The following is a 7,500-nucleotide window of genomic DNA, read 5'->3' as shown; positions in this document are numbered from 1 at the left end:
ATATCAATTGTAATGTTCTAATTTTCTCAATGATTGCGAATAAGATTCTCGTTTTTTCCCTATGACTTTTACAAAACAAAACACTACAGTACCAGTATGTCAATCCAAAGTTCTTGTATATAGTTTTGTCTTTCATTTCTTTGGTAATATATGTAATTCATGAAAGGTAAATAAAAGAGAATGAAGACAATAAAGAATGTTTCACATTATCCCATATTATATGATTAAGGAAACAGATATACAGAAGGTTGAATATTTTACAACTGTATATACCGGATATCAAAAACATTTATTGTAAACAGCATTTTGCACAAGAAAATAAAAAATTTCGTAGTGCGATCGATACGTAATTAACGGAACAACTAAATATAAAGACTTACCAAAAAAAAGAAAAAAAAAAGAAAAAAAAAGAGAAGTCTAGTTGAGTTCATTCGCCGAATTCCCTAAAATTAACCCATGAACTACTTCGCGGAGATAACATTCTCTCACGCTTTGACTATCTCCCTGATTATTCTCCCTCAATCTACACAGATGTCCTCAACACATTTTCTCTGTATGCGTGTGTTTGTGTGTTTGCAGGGAAAATTACATATCTTAAATTGCAATTATTCACGATATTCATATATATTATAAAATCCGATAAAATTTTACATCAACGATGTATGAATACCTGTACATGTATATATGCATATTTACAACTACTCTTACGTTTTGCTCATTATTTCTTTCACATTTTTTTTCCATTTCCCCTGTTTTTCGGATATCTGGTCCCTGTCACCGTACAGCTGGTCTAACACGCTTCCAGGTCGTGTGACAAACTTGTTCGGATTTATGGATGATTCATTTAGACATATGCAAATGTTTTTGAGAGTTATGTGCAATATAGCTAAGATTTACGAGACACTCTTTTATCTCGCTTAAAGATTGGCATTGAAGACGATGCTCATGAAAACAATCGAGGAAACATTAAAGCTGAGTTTCACCCAAGTGAAATTTTTCTCCATCAGAAGAATATTCGAATGCTGACAGCAACTTCGACTCGACTTATCTGAGGCCGTGATCAAGGGTTGGGTCTCGGGCTTTTGGTATCTACCTTCCATCAGAGGACCATCCTCTGCCAGACTCCGATCTACTACTGTCTTCTACATCTACGACTATCTACCAGGTTTTCTATCCACGGCTTGTAACATGGTGAGGAGACAATTACCTCTGTACGTACTCAGAAAGTTTTATATATCTCTCCTTACGCCAAGAAAGGCTTTCTTTCCATGATTATACGCGCATCCTTATGTTAATCAATATTCCTGGCAATTTTTTTAAACTTTTTGATGCAAGCACACTATGTTCATGTTTCTTATTTCCAATTCTGACTATTTCCTATGAACGATTAAGTAAGTCATAGCAACCCAACGAAATGATTCATTTCAAGTATACTTTTTTTAAATATTTCGTTCGCAATCAACTTTTTTTATTCCTTATTTTCTATCAAGTTTATTCCGGCTAGATGTATTCAGGATAATTTTCAAAATTTAAACTTCCTGCAATTTAGGGTATTTCAAGGTTTATACAAAAAGAAAAACGTCAAATTATCTGTCTTCCTATAAATGATTTCGTAAGAAGTAAGATTTAAATTTCTGAGCACCACCCCATTTTTTTTGGTGGGGGGGGAGGGGTAAAGGGAGAAGGAAAATGTTCCGCATTTCAATTCTGGATTAAATGATAAAATTAAACTCTTTTTTATGGTACCGATGTGGATAGCAATATCTTTAGTCAACTTTTGCTGAAAATGTCATGTATTCGCAAATAATACGATATTTAAAGACAAAAATTAATTCGAGAGGAAACAGTGACAATCCCTAAACTGTCTGTTTCTCTGAAGCGTATTCTCTTGATCAACTAGAGATATTATATATATATATATATATATATATATATATATATATATATATATATATATATGTGTGTGTGTGTGTGTGTGTGTGTGTATATATATATCTATATATACATATATATATAGTATCTAAATATACATATATATATATATATATATATATTCTCCTGTCATTTAAAAACCTTTAATTTAAATATGTCAGTAGCCACAAAAATAAATAGAAGAGGTAGGTAACAAGGGCACTCGTGATATGTCAACAAATTATTTAGGCATTTGACTGCTCATATATATATATATATATATATATATATATATATATATATATATATATATATATATATATAAAATGTCTGTATGTGTAGGTGCTAGTGTGTGTGTTTCAAACGTACATAAGTCTTAGAATAAAATCTACTAAAAAGGCTGATGGTTGTATCGATACTTTGGTTCAGGAACAGAGTAATATAGGCACGGTTATGGATGACAAAATGTCTTTTGAGGTCCTCATTTCCCACAGAACTCACCATGCCTCAAATATAGGAATTTGTAGTTTTGAAAATTTAACCTCCAGATGCACAAGAAATATACACTTCCTTATCCATAACTCTTCTTATTTAATAAAAACTTAGAAATTAAACTTACAAATAAAATAAGTGTTTTGTGTCAATTTGATGGTATTTTTTTTTTATCATATGAACGACTTATCATGAATTTATACAGTACATATAGTTGTCATTTTTGATTAAATTGGTAAGTTAAAATTCTCAAGCTTAATAGAAATTGTGAAGGCTTGCATGAAAAAAAATATAGAAATCATAAAAGAAAACAAAGGAAAGAGAAACCAAATAATGATTGAAGTCATGAATAACGATTAAATGTCGACAGAGGACGTTCGTAACGAGGTAAAAGCGAAGAGAGGATGCAGGACAGATAACGTAAGAGCCAAACTAGGAAAATTAGCGTTGATGGTGAGCCCAGCTACACAAGAGATGAGGAGGCTGGGGGAGGATGAGGAGACCTTCTGGTATTACCTTCTAGCTGACGGAGGGAGCCCAACCCCCTTCAGCATCCTCCAGCGAACCCCCTTAATGCACCCCCGAGAGGTGCTTCCCCACCAGCTGTTCTCTTCGTCAGTTCTCCTCTTAATCCTACAAGCCTTCACACTGGAAGCTGCCACATCCCCCAAATCAGAAGGCGATACGCATCTTCATCTCTCCATTCGACTCTCACGGCCTTCAATGTTATCGCCACCATCAGACTTGTCGCTCGGGCTTCGGACGCCGGGTTGAAACGGCAGAGACGCCACCGACATCGCCGACGCTTCACAGGATTCGACGAGGAAGGGCACAGAAAGACAGAGAATAAAGGAAGGACAAAAGGACGAGCAAGACACATAGTTGCTTACATGCTAGATACAAGAGGACATGTTACGTGGTATTAGGCATATAGGTATGTATATTTCAACACAGACATATATTTGTATGTACATATACTATCTATCTATCTCTATATATATATATATATATGTGTGTGTGTGTGTGTGTGTGTGTGTGTGTGTGTGTGTGTGTGTGTGTGTGTGGGCCTGAGCTCAGGCAAATATGCTATCATAATTTACGCTATCACAAAATCGTACCGTAACCCCAACAGCCTATTTCCCATCGTTACATGCATAGCTGATGAGCCTCACATTTAACCTAGAAGGGATCTAATCTACAGAATCCTCAAAACATTAAAGAAACGACAAGGCAGAGCAATAGGTCCAATAAAAATGGCCTTAATTGGCACGTCAAAGCAGCCCTTAACAAAATATGGTTATACAGTGTTCCTTCTTTTAATGGCACTAAATCTATTTTTTCCCCCGACAGATTCGGGCAGATACTTAATCCCAACACCCCTGATTCATTGTGATGCGTGAATATCAGCAAATCGCGACCTGTCTCCCCATTCTGATAAGTGTCAAATACTCTTTTTGATTTATTATGAAGTAAAACGTCACGACCCTTTCCAGTTACTGTCCCGCCTTCTCCTCTTTCTGCTCCTCTTGAATACATTTCAATGTAACAAAATGTGATCCTTCCAACCCGCATAGACCATTGAGCTGCGGCTGTATTCGAAATGGAAAACCTCGTGAATAAATGGACCAAATCTCCCTTTGGACCTGCTTTGTTGTTGCTCTTTTTCGGGGCTACGGTCAGATCAACAATGTGTCAATTAAGAGATCAGATTTAATTCAGATTTCGTGCGGATTCGGACAAACACACGAAAGACGAGAAGAACGAACAGACCAAAAATAGCTGAATTTTTGCACGGCGTCGTTCGCTATCACGAACGTGTTCGAGTGTTTGTTTTTGCAAAATTTATTTTGTGTTTGTGAGTGAAGGACTCACTATATTTCTGCTGAAGAGGGTTCTTTATACAGAGTTAGATATTCTAAAATGAAGTCACATCCCAAGTGCGCTATAATGATAATGATGATGATGATGATGATAATAATAATAACAATAATAATAATAATAATAATAATAATAATAATAATAATGATAATAATAATAATAATAATAATAATAATAATAGTAATTATAATAATAATAATTTTTATTTCACCAAAAGCCATATACAGAATATTTAAACTTCAATCTCGTTTGCCTGTCAAAAAAAAAAAGAAAAAAAAATAGGTGACCAATGTATTATCGAACTTATTTATACTTTAATTACAAACACATCAAATTTATTTACAATGATAGCATTTCCATTTATTCGCTCTCTAACGAAGTTATTTTCAAAGCCAAGCATTAAAAGCCTATATATTTTTTCTCATACTTCTGTACTCTTTTTTCCGATACTTTTTTTCTTTTGCGATATCTGAAGCATCTGGACATTGTAAGTGCATGGATAAAATCAGGGGCAAGTCCCCATAGGCAGAGGAATGCTAATGCCGTCTTTAAATAAACAATAGACGTCTCTGTACACTAATAGGCTAGTTTCATGGTTCAATAGCCAAACATAGTTTTAAATGAGAGAGAGAGAGAGAGAGAGAGAGAGAGAGAGAGAGAGAGAGAGAGAGAGAGAGATCACAGAACCACCTATGAGCATAAAAGTGACTGAACACACACACACACACACACACAGACATATGTATATATATATATATATATATATATATATATATATGTGTGTGTGTATATATATATATATATATATATATGTTTTTATATATATATATATGTGAATATATATATATATATATATATATATATATATACATATATATATATATATATATATGTATATATATAGGTATATTCATATATATATATATATATATGTGTGTATGTACATAAATATACTGTGTATATACACACATATAATACATATATGTATATATATATATATATATATATATATATATATATATACACACGCATACATACATATATATATATATATATATATATATATATATACAAATACACACATACATATAATATATATGTATGTATAATATATATATATATATATATATATATATATATATATGTGTGTGTGTGTGTGTGTGTGTGTGTGTGTTTGAGAGAGAGAGAGAGAGAGAGAGAGAGAGAGAGAGAGAGAGAGAGAGAGAGAGAGAGAGAGAGTTACAAAAACTCCATGTAGCAATAAATTAGTCTAGTATATGTGTTTACAAAACAAACAAGGCTTAACCTGACCGTCGGAACCACACGTTCGAACAATTTGACCGGCGCATTTCACGTGAGGGTTTTAATCGTAATATCTTGAAGAGCCAACTTTGCTGAGCTCCTTAATCTTTGTCTTCAAACCTTCAGTTTTATTGATTATTTTTATTCTCATCCTCTGAGTTCAACATTCTTCCCTTATTTTAGAACTCTCTCTCTCTCTCTCTCTCTCTCTCTCTCTCTCTCTCTCTCTCTCTCTCTCTCTCTCTCTAAAAGAAGACTGCGTGTGAGAGCACGCACAGATTTCCTTTTCCCAAGTGATAATCTTAGCTTAACATAAACGACTGATACTTTCTCAAGCCTCTTTTGGAGAGTGGAGATCTTGCAGACGAGGCCATTTGTTTTGATTCTCTATGTAGATTCTGCTTGATGGATGCGCAGTGATGTCTGCATTAGCGATTCCTATCTTAAATACGACTTAATTGGTGTTGGAGAGCAATTAGATTCCGGTATCGGACTGGGCCCAATCAGCATCAAGCGTGGGCTTTCATCTCCTCAGTCTTTGCACTAAAGTAATCTTTGGTTTGGCCTAGAGATTCAGTCTGATGGATGTGAATGGACGTTCGATGCCTTAGCCGCTTTTGCATCTTCCAAACCTAAATCAACCGTTCATAGTCTCCTTTCAGGCTTATTTTGATTTTGCGCTGAGATTGAGTCCTATTTTGATTCTGCGCGCAGATTGAGTCTGATGGATGTAAAGAAATGTTTGCATTTTGATTATGATCTAAACTAACACGTAATTGATGTTAAAAGGTGCTTAGAGCCTGATATTGGCATCGATTGTGTCTGGTTCCACATTCTTCAGACAATCAGATTTAGGATTCAGGGAGGAGATTGTGTCTACATAATGGTAACCGTTGTTTGAATGCGATTTTATCCTAACGTGTTGACCACTCTGGAGTATTTACCACTAAAACTTTACTCTAAGACTTTGAGACTATTAACTAAATGAGTTCGTTTCAAAACCAGTAAAGCCCTCTACCACCAACAACAGCATTAACAAGAAAAACAACAAAACTGGCAACAGTACGAGCAGAGGCTGTGAGCTAAACTAACGCGATAATTATAATAATGGTATTAATAAAACAACGACAGACAGTTACTGAAGCTCAAGTTGTGATCCACTGCTAATAATTTCCAAAGAAACCGCAGAATATCTTTAAAAAAAAAAAAACAACAACAATGGTATGCATATTTCAATGTATTAAAATTACCTAGTAGTGAGAGAAATACAATAAGATAGAAAATAACAATGAAGAAAATAACAGTTAATTTGATAATATTGACAAAACGATGATAACGTTGACAAGAACAGAGGGAGAGCTGTAGTAAACATTGAGATTCGGGCAACCAAACCAGTCTTTACCTGCGATGACGATACTTAAGAAAAATGCAGGCCCTGTTCCTCTTAACACTGATACACAAGATTCTGCTACTTACCTATTGACCATAGCACAATCTAAGATAAAATCACATACTTTCCAATGAAGCATCTACTCCAGTGTCTTTGATTTCAGCTTTGAACTAAAGAAGTACCTTTATAACTACTGACGTGAAATTGACAGGAACTACCAAAAGCTTGAAGTATTTCGATACCTTCTTTCCTATTTAGTATATTGGACTGAATTTGATTAATAAATAAATACCAGTGGCAAAAAGAAACATGTGCTACTTATCATAAGGGATCAGGGGTAGCCTTATATAAAAAAAAAAAAAAAAAAAAAAAAAAAAAAAAAAAAAAAAAAACCAAGAAGAAGAAGAGAGAGAGAGAGAGAGAGAGAGAGAGAGAGAGAGAGAGAGAGAGAGAGAGAGAGAGAGAGAGAGAGAGAGAGAGAGAGAGAGAGAGATAAATGTATGGGAGGAAGGTGGACGATGAAAGGT

The sequence above is a fragment of the Palaemon carinicauda genome, chromosome 1 (genome assembly GCF_036898095.1).
Source record: "Palaemon carinicauda isolate YSFRI2023 chromosome 1, ASM3689809v2, whole genome shotgun sequence".
NCBI classification, from domain to species: Eukaryota; Metazoa; Arthropoda; class Malacostraca; order Decapoda; family Palaemonidae; genus Palaemon; species Palaemon carinicauda.
The sequence above is the reverse complement of the archived record's forward strand: the minus strand, read 5'-3'. Positions refer to the sequence as shown.